Here is a 13600-nt window from a genome sequence, read left to right as displayed (position 1 = left end):
GAGTGATACTAAATAGTAACTAAATCATAGCTTCTCTCTTTCAATAACATTGCTGATCCCTTCCCATTGTATAGGAACGCTATGTGTCCTAAATTTAAATAGGACACATATCGGCGTTGCTGGGTAACCGGATGCGGTCACGTGACACTCACATCGTGACACGCTTCCGGACCCGCTTCTTCCCCTCATCGCGTGTATTATTACTAGTAAGGGCCCAGTTCCAGAGATGCAGTCACGTGAGGGAGGGTAGGCTGAGGTGTGGGGTATTGGGGAAAAAAGGCTGAGGTGTGGGGTATTGGGGAGGGCAGACTGGGCTGTGTGGGGTATTAGTGAGGGCAGGCTGGGCTGTGTGGGGTATTAGTGAGGGCAGGCTGGGCTGTGTGGGGTATTGGGGAGGGCAGGCTGGGATGTGTGGTGTTTGGGGGAAGGCAGGCTGAGGTGTGGGGCATTGGGGAGGGCAGGCTGAGGTGTGGAGCATTGGGGGTGGGCAGGCTGAGGTGGGGGGTATTGAGGAAGGCAGGCTGAAGTGTGGGGTATTGGGGAGTTCAGGCTGAAGTATGGGGCATTGGGGGTGGGCAGGCTGAGGTGTGGGGCATTGGGGGTGGGCAGCCTGGGATGTGTGGTGTTTTGAGGGTGGGCGGGCTGAGATGTGGGGCATTGGGGAAGGCAGGCTGAGGTGTGGGATATTGGGGAAGGCAGCCTGGGATGTGTGGTGTTTTGGGAGTGGGCAGGCTGAGGGGTGGGGCATGGGGGAGGGCAGGGTGGGATGTGTGGTGTTTGGTGGTGGGCAGGCTGAGGTGTGGGCATTGGGGAAGGCTGGTTGGGTGTATGGGAGGGAGGTGATGATATGAGGCGGGGGCAGTCTAAGGGTAATATGGGGGCTGTGTAGATGACTAGATTGGATATTATATAATGAGTCTTATTTCTACTCATAAGGGGAATTAATTTCTCGGCGATAGTCATGATTTGGCGTTTCAGAAAGCTGAATCGCGTTCATCTGCATTGCAGGTTTTACTCCATTGAGGTGCGTTGGGAGAACATGTGATGGCGGGGCCGTCGTAATTAGCCAATACGTAAGCAGCCAGGCGTCACGGAGATACTGGCACCACAGTGATTCAAAGCCTTTGGTGTGACTATGTAGTGGCACCCATTGGTGACATGGGCGAATGAGAGTGGCCAGTGTCGTGGTCATGCTGTTACAGTAGGAAACAGTTAGAGCCAGGGTGGCCGACCAGAGACCATTGCAGAAGTAGGGCTGGGCTCTCCTGGTGAGTCTCACACCAGTAGGTTTGAGGAGAGGAGGAGGCAGGTGGGAAGGGTGGGGGTGTAGTACCGCAGATCACAACACCGCAGCCCTCTGTGAAGCTTTGTTGGGTTACCTGGCTTTGCAATGCTAGGAGCAGGGCCAGAATGACGAATCGTGTCCTTAAAACCAAGGCCTGTGTGTGCGGCCAGTTGGCAGGATGCATGAGACACACAGGTATGCCAGTTCTGCTATAGATGGATGGAAGGAGGGGAAGCGATTCTCAGGAAGAGGGGCAAGAGCTACAGAGGATGAAAAAGGAAAGAATTCCTCCAGCAGCCATTACAGGAAGGGAAGGGAGGGGTTTGGGGGGTACTCTGACCGAGTGCAACTACAGAAGTAACATGAAAAGCTATAAGAGTATGTATGAGTGTAGGCCTGTGTGTGTGAGGAGGCTGCAGAGGATGTGTGAGTGTATGCCTGTGTGTGTGTGAGGAGGCTGCAGAGGATGTGTGAGTGTATACCTGTGTGTGTGAGGAGGCTGCAGAGGATGTGTGAGTGTAGGCCTGTGTGTGTGAGGAGGTGGCAGAGGATGTGTGAGTGTATGCCTGTGTGTGTGTGTGTGAGGAGGCTGCAGCGGATGTGTGAGTGTAGGCCTGTGTGTGAGGAGGCTGCAGAGGATGTGTGAGTGTATGCCTGTGTGTGAGGAGGCTGCAGAGGATGTGTGAGTGTAGGCCTGTGTGTGTGAGGAGGCTGCAGAGGATGTGTGAGTGTATGCCTGTGTGTGTGTGAGGAGGCTGCAGCGGATGTGTGAGTGTAGGTGTGTGTGTGAGGAGGCTGCAGAGGATGTGTGAGTGTATGCCTGTGTGTGTGAGGAGGCTGCAGAGGATGTGTGAGTGTAGGCCTGTGTGTGTGAGGAGGCTGCAGAGGATGTGTGAGTGTAGGCCTGTGTGTGTGAGGAGGCTGCAGCGGATGTGTGAGTGTATGCCTGTGTGTGTGAGGAGGCTGCAGAGGATGTGTGAGTGTATGCCTGTGTGTGTGAGGAGGCTGCAGAGGATGTGTGAGTGTAGGCCTGTGTGTGTGAGGAGGTGGCAGAGGATGTGTGAGTGTATGCCTGTGTGTGTGTGAGGAGGCTGCAGCGGATGTGTGAGTGTAGGCCTGTGTGTGAGGAGGCTGCAGAGGATGTGTGAGTGTATGCCTGTGTGTGAGGATGCTGCAGAGGATGTGTGTGTGAGGAGGCTGCAGAGGATGTGTGAGTGTATGCCTGTGTGTGTGTGTGTGAGGAGGCTGCAGAGGATGTGTGAGTGTAGGCCTGTGTGTGTGAGGAGGCTGCAGCGGATGTGTGAGTGTAGGCCTGTGTGTGTGAGGAGGCTGCAGAGGATGTGTGAGTGTATGCCTGTGTGTGCGAGGAGGCTGCAGAGGATGTGTGAGTGTAGGCCTGTGTGTGTGAGGAGGCTGCAGAGGATGTGTGAGTGTATGCCTGTGTGTGTGTGAGGAGGCTGCAGAGGATGTGTGAGTGTAGGCCTGTGTGTGTGAGGAGGCTGCAGCGGATGTGTGAGTGTAGGCCTGTGTGTGTGAGGAGGCTGCAGCGGATGTGTGAGTGTAGGCCTGTGTGTGAGGAGGCTGCAGAGGATGTGTGAGTGTATGCCTGTGTGTGAGGAGGCTGCAGAGGATGTGTGAGTGTAGGCCTGTGTGTGAGGAGGCTGCAGCGGATGTGTGAGTGTATGCCTGTGTGTGTGTGTGAGGAGGCTGCAGAGGATGTGTGAGTGTAGGCCTGTGTGTGTGAGGAGGCTGCAGAGGATGTGTGAGTGTATGCCTGTGTGTGAGGAGGCTGCAGAGGATGTGTGAGTGTAGGCCTGTGTGTGTGAGGAGGCTGCAGAGGATATGTGAGTGTATGCCTGTGTGTGTGAGGAGGCTGCAGCGGATGTGTGAGTGTATGCCTGTGTGTGTGAGGAGGCTGCAGCGGATGTGTGAGTGTATGCCTGTGTGTGTGAGGAGGCTGCAGGGGATGTGTGAGTGTAGGCCTGTGTGTGTGAGGAGGCTGCAGAGGATGTGTGAGTGTAGGCCTGTGTGTGTGAGGAGGCTGCAGAGGATGTGTGAGTGTATGCCTGTGTGTGTGAGGAGGCTGCAGCGGATGTGTGAGTGTATGCCTGTGTGTGTGAGGAGGCTGCAGCGGATGTGTGAGTGTATGCCTGTGTGTGTGAGGAGGCTGCAGGGGATGTGTGAGTGTAGGCCTGTGTGTGTGAGGAGGCTGCAGAGGATGTGTGAGTGTAGGCCTGTGTGTGTGAGGAGGCTGCAGAGGATGTGTGAGTGTATGCCTGTGTGTGTGTGAGGAGGCTGCAGAGGATGTGTGATTGTAGGTGTGTGTGTGAGGAGGCTGCAGCGGATGTGTGAGTGTAGGCCTGTGTGTGTGAGGAGGCTGCAGCGGATGTGTGAGTGTAGGCCTGTGTGTGAGGAGGCTGCAGAGGATGTGTGAGTGTATGCCTGTGTGTGTGAGGAGGCTGCAGAGGATGTGTGAGTGTAGGCCTGTGTGTGAGGAGGCTGCAGCGAATGTGTGAGTGTAGGCCTGTGTGTGTGAGGAGGCTGCAGAGGATGTGTGAGCGTAGGCCTGTTTGTGTGAGGAGGCTGCAGAGGATGTGTGAGTGTAGGCCTGTGTGTGTGTGTGAGGAGGCTGCAGAGGATGTGTGAGTGTAGGCCTGTGTGTGTGAGGAGGCTGCAGAGGATGTGTGAGTGTAGGCCTGTGTGTGTGAGGAGGCTGCAGAGGATGTGTGAGTGTAGGCCTGTGTGTGTGAGGAGGCTGCAGAGGATGTGTGAGTGTAGGCCTGTGTGTGTGAGGAGGCTGCAGAGGATGTGTGAGTGTAGGCCTGTGTGTGTGAGGAGGCTGCAGAGGATGTGTGAGTGTATGCCTGTGTGTGTGTGAGGAGGCTGCAGCGGATGTGTGAGTGTAGGCCTGTGTGTGTGATGAGGCTGCAGCGGATGTGTGAGTGTAGGCCTGTGTGTGAGGAGGCTGCAGAGGATGTGTGAGTGTATGCCTGTGTGTGAGGAGGCTGCAGAGGATGTGTGAGTGTAGGCCTGTGTGTGAGGAGGCTGCAGCGGATGTGTGAGTGTAGGCCTGTGTGTGTGAGGAGGCTGCAGAGGATGTGTGAGCGTAGGCCTGTGTGTGTGAGGAGGCTGCAGAGGATGTGTGAGTGTATGCCTGTGTGTGAGGAGGCTGCAGCGGATGTGTGAGTGTAGGCCTGTGTGTGTGAGGAGGCTGCAGAGGATGTGTGAGTGTATGCCTGTGTGTGAGGAGGCTGCAGCGGATGTGTGAGTGTAGGCCTGTGTGTGTGTGAGGAGGCTGCAGAGGATGTGTGAGTGTAGGCCTGTGTGTGAGGAGGCTGCAGCGGATGTGTGAGTGTATGCCTGTGTGTGTGTGAGGAGGCTGCAGAGGATGTGTGAGTGTATGCCTGTGTGTGTGAGGAGGCTGCAGAGGATGTGTGAGTGTATGCCTGTGTGTGAGGAGGCTGCAGAGGATGTGTGAGTGTAGGCCTGTGTGTGAGGAGGCTGCAGCGGATGTGTGAGTGTAGGCCTGTGTGTGAGGAGGCTGCAGCGGATGTGTGAGTGTAGGCCTGTGTGTGAGGAGGCTGCAGAGGATGTGAGTGTAGGCCTGTGTGTGTGTGAGGAGGCTGCAGAGGATGTGTGAGTGTATGCCTGTGTGTGTGAGGAGGCTGCAGAGGATGTGTGAGTGTAGGCCTGTGTGTGTGAGGAGGCTGCAGAGGATGTGTGAGTGTAGGCATGTGTGTGTGAGGAGGCTGCAGAGGATGTGTGAGTGTAGGCATGTGTGTGAGGAGGCTGCAGAGGATGTGTGAGTGTATGCCTGTGTGTGAGGAGGCTGCAGCGGATGTGTGAGTGTATGCCTGTGTGTGTGAGGAGGCTGCAGAGGATGTGTGAGTGTAGGCCTGTGTGTGTGAGGAGGCTGCAGAGGATGTGTGAGTGTAGGCCTGTGTGTGTGAGGAGGCTGCAGAGGATGTGTGAGTGTAGGCCTGTGTGTGAGGAGGCTGCAGCGGATGTGTGAGTGTAGGCCTGTGTGTGTGAGGAGGCTGCAGCGGATGTGTGAGTGTAGGCCTGTGTGTGAGGAGGCTGCAGAGGATGTGTGAGTGTATGCCTGTGTGTGTGAGGAGGCTGCAGAGGATGTGTGAGTGTATGCCTGTGTGTGAGGAGGCTGCAGCGGATGTGTGAGTGTAGGCCTGTGTGTGTGAGGAGGCTGCAGAGGATGTGTGAGTGTATGCCTGTGTGTGTGAGGAGGCTGCAGAGGATGTGTGAGTGTATGCCTGTGTGTGAGGAGGCTGCAGCGGATGTGTGAGTGTAGGCCTGTGTGTGTGAGGAGGCTGCAGCGGATGTGTGAGTGTAGGCCTGTGTGTGAGGAGGCTGCAGCGGATGTGTGAGTGTAGGCCTGTGTGTGTGAGGAGGCTGCAGCGGATGTGTGAGTGTAGGCCTGTGTGTGAGGAGGCTGCAGAGGATGTGAGTGTAGGCCTGTGTGTGTGTGAGGAGGCTGCAGAGGATGTGTGAGTGTATGCCTGTGTGTGAGGAGGCTGCAGAGGATGTGTGAGTGTAGGCCTGTGTGTGAGGAGGCTGCAGCGGATGTGTGAGTGTAGGCCTGTGTGTGAGGAGGCTGCAGCGGATGTGTGAGTGTAGGCCTGTGTGTGTGAGGAGGCTGCAGCGGATGTGTGAGTGTAGGCCTGTGTGTGAGGAGGCTGCAGAGGATGTGAGTGTAGGCCTGTGTGTGTGTGAGGAGGCTGCAGAGGATGTGTGAGTGTATGCCTGTGTGTGTGTGAGGAGGCTGCAGAGGATGTGTGAGTGTAGGCCTGTGTGTGTGAGGAGGCTGCAGAGGATGTGTGAGTGTAGGCATGTGTGTGAGGAGGCTGCAGAGGATGTGTGAGTGTAGGCCTGTGTGTGAGGAGGCTGCAGAGGATGTGTGAGTGTAGGCCTGTGTGTGTGAGGAGGCTGCAGAGGATGTGTGAGTGTAGGCCTGTGTGTGAGGAGGCTGCAGCGGATGTGTGAGTGTATGCCTGTGTGTGAGGAGGCTGCAGCGGATGTGTGAGTGTAGGCCTGTGTGTGTGAGGAGGCTGCAGCGGATGTGTGAGTGTAGGCCTGTGTGTGAGGAGGCTGCAGAGGATGTGTGAGTGTAAGCCTGTGTGTGCGAGGAGGCTGCAGAGGATGTGTGAGTGTATGCCTGTGTGTGAGGAGGCTGCAGAGGATGTGTGAGTGTATGCCTGTGTGTGAGGAGGCTGCAGCGGATGTGTGAGTGTAGGCCTGTGTGTGTGAGGAGGCTGCAGAGGATGTGTGAGTGTAGGCCTGTGTGTGTGAGGAGGCTGCAGAGGATGTGTGAGTGTAGGCCTGTGTGTGTGAGGAGGCTGCAGAGGATGTGTGAGTGTATGCCTGTGTGTGTGAGGAGGCTGCAGCGGATGTGTGAGTGTAGGCCTGTGTGTGTGAGGAGGCTGCAGAGGATGTGTGTGAGGAGGCTGCAGCGGATGTGTGAGTGTAGGCCTGTGTGTGTGAGGAGGCTGCAGAGGATGTGTGAGTGTAGGCCTGTGTGTGTGAGGAGGCTGCAGAGGATGTGTGAGTGTATGCCTGTGTGTGAGGAGGCTGCAGCGGATGTGTGAGTGTAGGCCTGTGTGTGTGAGGAGGCTACAGCGGATGTGTGTGTGTAGGCCTGTGTGTGTGAAGAGGCTGCAGCGGATGTGTGAGTGTAGGCCTGTGTGTGTGAGGAGGCTGCAGAGGATGTGTGAGTGTAGGCCTGTGTGTGTGAGGAGGCTGCAGAGGATGTGTGAGTGTATGCCTGTGTGTGAGGAGGCTGCAGCGGATGTGTGAGTGTAGGCCTGTGTGTGTGAGGAGGCTGCAGAGGATGTGTGAGTGTAGGCCTGTGTGTGAGGCGGCTGCAGCGGATGTGTGAGTGTAGGCCTGTGTGTGTGAGGAGGCTGCAGAGGATGTGTGAGTGTAGGCCTGTGTGTGAGGAGGCTGCAGTGGATGTGTGAGTGTAGGCCTGTGTGTGTGAGGAGGCTGCAGAGGATGTGTGAGTGTATGCCTGTGTGTGAGGAGGCTGCAGCGGATGTGTGAGTGTAGGCCTGTGTGTGTGAGGAGGCTGCAGAGGATGTGTGAGTGTATGCCTGTGTGTGAGGAGGCTGCAGAGGATGTGTGAGTGTAGGCCTGTGTGTGTGAGGAGGCTGCAGCGGATGTGTGAGTGTATGCCTGTGTGTGAGGAGGCTGCAGAGGATGTGTGAGTGTAGGCCTGTGTGTGTGAGGAGGCTGCAGAGGATGTGTGAGTGTAGGCCTGTGTGTGAGGAGGCTGCAGCGGATGTGTGAGTGTAGGCCTGTGTGTGTGAGGAGGCTGCAAAGGATGTGTGAGTGTATGCCTGTGTGTGAGGAGGCTGCAGCGGATGTGTGAGTGTAGGCCTGTGTGTGTGAGGAGGCTGCAGAGGATGTGTGAGTGTAGGCCTGTGTGTGTGAGGAGGCTGCAGCGGATGTGTGAGTGTAGGCCTGTGTGTGAGGAGGCTGCAGAGGATGTGTGAGTGTATGCCTGTGTGTGAGGAGGCTGCAGAGGATGTGTGAGTGTAGGCCTGTGTGTGTGAGGAGGCTGCAGAGGATGTGTGAGTGTAGGCCTGTGTGTGTGAGGAGGCTGCAGAGGATGTGTGAGTGTAGGCCTGTGTGTGTGAGGAGGCTGCAGCGGATGTGTGAGTGTAGGCCTGTGTGTGTGAGGAGGCTGCAGAGGATGTGTGAGTGTATGCCTGTGTGTGAGGAGGCTGCAGCGGATGTGTGAGTGTATGCCTGTGTGTGAGGAGGCTGCAGAGGATGTGTGAGTGTAGGCCTGTGTGTGAGGAGGCTGCAGCGGATGTGTGATTGTAGGTGTGTGTGTGAGGAGGCTGCAGAGGATGTGTGAGTGTAGGCCTGTGTGTGTGAGGAGGCTGCAGAGGATGTGTGAGTGTAGGCCTGTGTGTGTGAGGAGGCTGCAGAGGATGTGTGAGTGTAGGCCTGTGTGTGTGAGGAGGCTGCAGAGGATGTGTGAGTGTAGGCCTGTGTGTGTGAGGAGGCTGCACAGGATGTGTGAGTGTAGGCCTGTGTGTGTGAGGAGGCTGCAGAGGATGTGTGAGTGTAGGCCTGTGTGTGTGAGGAGGCTGCAGAGGATGTGTGAGTGTATGCCTGTGTGTGTGAGGAGGCTGCAGAGGATGTGTGAGTGTAGGCCTGTGTGTGTGAGGAGGCTGCAGCGGATGTGTGAGTGTATGCCTGTGTGTGAGGAGGCTGCAGCGGATGTGTGAGTGTATGCCTGTGTGTGAGGAGGCTGCAGAGGATGTGTGAGTGTAGGCCTGTGTGTGTGAGGAGGCTGCAGAGGATGTGTGAGTGTATGCCTGTGTGTGAGGAGGCTGCAGCGGATGTGTGAGTGTAGGCCTGTGTGTGTGAGGAGGCTGCAGAGGATGTGTGAGTGTATGCCTGTGTGTGAGGAGGCTGCAGAGGATGTGTGAGTGTAGGCCTGTGTGTGTGAGGAGGCTGCAGCGGATGTGTGAGTGTATGCCTGTGTGTGAGGAGGCTGCAGAGGATGTGTGAGTGTAGGCCTGTGTGTGTGAGGAGGCTGCAGAGGATGTGTGAGTGTAGGCCTGTGTGTGTGAGGAGGCTGCAGCGGATGTGTGAGTGTAGGCCTGTGTGTGTGAGGAGGCTGCAGCGGATGTGTGAGTGTAGGCCTGTGTGTGTGAGGAGGCTGCAGCGGATGTGTGAGTGTAGGCCTGTGTGTGTGAGGAGGCTGCAGAGGATGTGTGAGTGTAGGCCTGCGTGTGAGGAGGCTGCAGCGGATGTGTGAGTGTAGGCCTGTGTGTGTGAGGAGGCTGCAGAGGATGTGTGAGTGTATGCCTGTGTGTGAGGAGGCTGCAGAGGATGTGTGAGTGTAGGCCTGTGTGTGAGGAGGCTGCAGCGGATGTGTGAGTGTAGGGGTGTGTGTGAGGAGGCTGCAGAGGATGTGTGAGTATAGTCCTGTGTGTGTGAGGAGGCTGCAGGGGATGTGTGAGTGTAGGCCTGTGTGTGAGGAGGCTGCAGAGGATGTGTGAGTGTAGGCCTGTGTGTGTGAGGAGGCTGCAGAGGATGTGTGAGTGTAGGCCTGTGTGTGTGAGGAGGCTGCAGAGGATGTGTGAGTGTATGCCTGTGTGTGAGGAGGCTGCAGAGGATGTGTGAGTGTATGCCTGTGTGTGAGGAGGCTGCAGCGGATGTGTGAGTGTAGGCCTGTGTGTGTGAGGAGGCTGCAGAGGATGTGTGAGTGTATGCCTGTGTGTGAGGAGGCTGCAGCGGATGTGTGAGTGTAGGCCTGTGTGTGTGAGGAGGCTGCAGAGGATGTGTGAGTGTATGCCTGTGTGTGAGGAGGCTGCAGCGGATGTGTGAGTGTATGCCTGTGTGTGAGGAGGCTGCAGAGGATGTGTGAGTGTAGGCCTGTGTGTGTGAGGAGGCTGCAGAGGATGTGTGAGTGTAGGCCTGTGTGTGTGAGGAGGCTGCAGAGGATGTGTGAGTGTATGCCTGTGTGTGAGGAGGCTGCAGCGGATGTGTGAGTGTAGGCCTGTGTGTGTGAGGAGGCTGCAGGGGATGTGTGAGTGTATGCCTGTGTGTGAGGAGGCTGCAGCGGATGTGTGAGTGTAGGCCTGTGTGTGTGAGGAGGCTGCAGAGGATGTGTGAGTGTATGCCTGTGTGTGAGGAGGCTGCAGCGGATGTGTGAGTGTAGGCCTGTGTGTGTGAGGAGGCTGCAGAGGATGTGTGAGTGTATGCCTGTGTGTGAGGAGGCTGCAGAGGATGTGTGAGTGTAGGCCTGTGTGTGTGAGGAGGCTGCAGCGGATTTGTGAGTGTATGCCTGTGTGTGAGGAGGCTGCAGAGGATGTGTGAGTGTAGGCCTGTGTGTGTGAGGAGGCTGCAGAGGATGTGTGAGTGTAGGCCTGTGTGTGTGAGGAGGCTGCAGCGGATGTGTGAGTGTAGGCCTGTGTGTGTGAGGAGGCTGCAGCGGATGTGTGAGTGTAGGCCTGTGTGTGTGAGGAGGCTGCAGCGGATGTGTGAGTGTAGGCCTGTGTGTGTGAGGAGGCTGCAGCGGATGTGTGAGTGTAGGCCTGTGTGTGTGAGGAGGCTGCAGCGGATGTGTGAGTGTAGGCCTGTGTGTGTGAGGAGGCTGCAGAGGATGTGTGAGTGTATGCCTGTGTGTGAGGAGGCTGCAGCGGATGTGTGAGTGTAGGCCTGTGTGTGAGGAGGCTGCAGAGGATGTGTGAGTGTAGGCCTGTGTGTGTGAGGAGGCTGCAGCGGATGTGTGAGTGTAGGGGTGTGTGTGAGGAGGCTGCAGAGGATGTGTGAGTATAGTCCTGTGTGTGTGAGGAGGCTGCAGGGGATGTGTGAGTGTAGGCCTGTGTGTGTGAGGAGGCTGCAGAGGATGTGTGAGTGTAGGCCTGTGTGTGTGAGGAGGCTGCAGAGGATGTGTGAGTGTAGGCCTGTGTGTGTGAGGAGGCTGCAGAGGATGTGTGAGTGTAGGCCTGTGTGTGTGAGGAGGCTGCAGCGGATGTGTGATTGTAGGTGTGTGTGTGTGAGGAGGCTGCAGAGGATGTGTGAGTGTAGGCCTGTGTGTGTGAGGAGGCTGCAGAGGATGTGTGAGTGTAGGCCTGTGTGTGTGAGGAGGCTGCAGAGGATGTGTGAGTGTAGGCCTGTGTGTGTGAGGAGGCTGCAGAGGATGTGTGAGTGTAGGCCTGTGTGTGTGAGGAGGCTGCACAGGATGTGTGAGTGTAGGCCTGTGTGTGTGAGGAGGCTGCACAGGATGTGTGAGTGTAGGCCTGTGTGTGTGAGGAGGCTGCACAGGATGTGTGAGTGTAGGCCTGTGTGTGTGAGGAGGCTGCAGAGGATGTGTGAGTGTAGGCCTGTGTGTGTGAGGAGGCTGCAGAGGATGTGTGAGTGTAGGCCTGTGTGTGTGAGGAGGCTGCAGAGGATGTGTGAGTGTAGTCCTGTGTGTGCGAGGAGGCTGCAGAGGATGTGTGAGTGTAGGCCAGTGTGTGTGAGGAGGCTGCAGCGGATGTGTGAGTGTAGTCCTGTGTGTGAGGAGGCTGCAGAGGATGTGTGAGTGTAGGCCTGTGTGTGTGAGGAGGCTGCAGCGGATGTGTGAGTGTAGGCCTGTGTGTGTGAGGAGGCTGCAGAGGATGTGTGAGTGTAGGCCTGTGTGTGCGAGGAGGCTGCAGAGGATGTGTGAGTGTAGGCCTGTGTGTGTGAGGAGGTGGCAGAGGATGTGTGAGTTTAGTCCTGTGTGTGCGAGGAGGCTGCAGAGGATGTGTGAGTGTAGTCCTGTGTGCGAGGAGGCTGCAGCGGATGTGTGAGTGTAGGCCTGTGTGTGCGAGGAGGCTGCAGAGGATGTGTGAGTGTAGGCCTGTGTGTGTGAGGAGGCTGCAGAGGATGTGTGAGTGTAGGCCTGTGTGTGTGAGGAGGCTGCAGAGGATGTGTGAGTGTAGGCCTGTGTGTGTGAGGAGGCTGCAGAGGATGTGTGAGTGTAGGCCTGTGTGTGTGAGGAGGCTGCAGAGGATGTGTGAGTGTAGTCCTGTGTGCGAGGAGGCTGCAGCGGATGTGTGAGTGTAGGCCTGTGTGTGTGAGGAGGCTGCAGAGGATGTGTGAGTGTAGGCCTGTGTGTGTGAGGAGGCTGCAGAGGATGTGTGAGTGTAGGCCTGTGTGTGTGAGGAGGCTGCAGAGGATGTGTGAGTGTAGGCCTGTGTGTGTGAGGAGGCTGCAGCGGATGTGTGAGTGTAGGCCTGTGTGTGTGAGGGGGCTGCAGCGGATGTGTGAGTGTAGGTGTGTGTGTGCGAAGAGGTGGCAGAGGATGTGTGAGTGTAGGCCTGTGTGTGTGAGGAGGCTGCAGCGGATGTGTGAGTGTAGGCCTGTGTGTGTGAGGAGGCTGCAGCGGATGTGTGAGTGTAGGCCTGTGTGTGTGAGAAGGCTGCAGAGGATGTGTGAGTGTAGGTGTGTGTGTGCGAAGAGGTGGCAGAGGATGTGTGAGTGTAGGCCTGTGTGTGTGAGGAGGCTGCAGCGGATGTGTGAGTGTAGGTGTGTGTGTGCGAAGAGGTGGCAGAGGATGTGTGAGTGTAGGCCTGTGTGTGTGAGGAGGCTGCAGCGGATGTGTGAGTGTATGCCTGTGTGTGTGAGGAGGCTGCAGAGGATGTGTGAGTGTAGGCCTGTGTGTGTGAGGAGGCTGCAGAGGATGTGTGAATGTAGGTGTGTGTGAGGAGGCTGCAGAGGATGTGTGAGTGTAGTCCTGTGTGCGAGGAGGCTGCAGCGGATGTGTGAGTGTAGGCCTGTGTGTGTGAGGAGGCTGCAGAGGATGTGTGAGTGTAGGCCTGTGTGTGTGAGGAGGCTGCAGAGGATGTGTGAGTGTAGGCCTGTGTGTGTGAGGAGGCTGCAGAGGATGTGTGAGTGTAGGCCTGTGTGTGTGAGAAGGCTGCAGAGGATGTGTGAGTGTAGGTCTGTGTGTGCGAGGAGGCTGCAGCGGATGTGTGAGTGTAGGCCTGTGTGTGTGAGGAGGCTGCAGCGGATGTGTGAGTGTAGGCCTGTGTGTGTGAGGAGGCTGCAGCGGATGTGTGAGTGTAGGCCTGTGTGTGTGAGGGGGCTGCAGCGGATGTGTGAGTGTAGGTGTGTGTGTGCGAAGAGGTGGCAGAGGATGTGTGAGTGTAGGCCTGTGTGTGTGAGGAGGCTGCAGCGGATGTGTGAGTGTAGGTGTGTGTGTGCGAAGAGGTGGCAGAGGATGTGTGAGTGTAGGCCTGTGTGTGTGAGGAGGCTGCAGCGGATGTGTGAGTGTATGCCTGTGTGTGTGAGGAGGCTGCAGAGGATGTGTGAGTGTAGGCCTGTGTGTGTGAGGAGGCTGCAGAGGATGTGTGAGTGTAGGTGTGTGTGAGGAGGCTGCAGAGGATGTGTGAGTGTATGCCTGTGTGTGAGGAGGCTGCAGAGGATGTGTGAGTGTATGCCTGTGTGTGAGGAGGCTGCAGAGGATGTGTGAATGTAGGTGTGTGTGAGGAGGCTGCAGAGGATGTGTGAGTGTATGCCTGTGTGTGAGGAGGCTGCAGAGGATGTGTGAGTGTATGCCTGTGTGTGAGGAGGCTGCAGAGGATGTGTGAGTGTAGGCCTGTGTGTGAGGAGGCTGCAGCGGATGTGTGAGTGTAGGCCTGTGTGTGTGAGGAGGCTGCAGAGGATGTGTGAGTGTAGGCCTGTGTGTGTGAGGAGGCTGCAGAGGATGTGTGAGTGTAGGCCTGTGTGTGTGAGGAGGCTGCAGAGGATGTGTGAGTGTAGGCCTGTGTGTGTGAGGAGGCTGCAGCGGATGTGTGATTGTAGGCCTGTGTG

The 13600-nt window shown here is 56.8% G+C and overlaps 1 long non-coding RNA gene across 1 annotated transcript in view; it reads left to right on the top strand.

The window, feature by feature from the left end:
- Window positions 1–13600, top strand: part of LOC135054752 (uncharacterized) — a 37630-nt gene that overhangs the window by 1406 nt on the left and 22624 nt on the right. The window lies entirely within an intron of this gene.

Source organism: Pseudophryne corroboree, chromosome 1 (genome assembly GCF_028390025.1).
Source record: "Pseudophryne corroboree isolate aPseCor3 chromosome 1, aPseCor3.hap2, whole genome shotgun sequence".
NCBI classification, from domain to species: domain Eukaryota; kingdom Metazoa; phylum Chordata; class Amphibia; order Anura; family Myobatrachidae; genus Pseudophryne; species Pseudophryne corroboree.
This window is presented reverse-complemented; position numbering and strand designations above follow the sequence as displayed.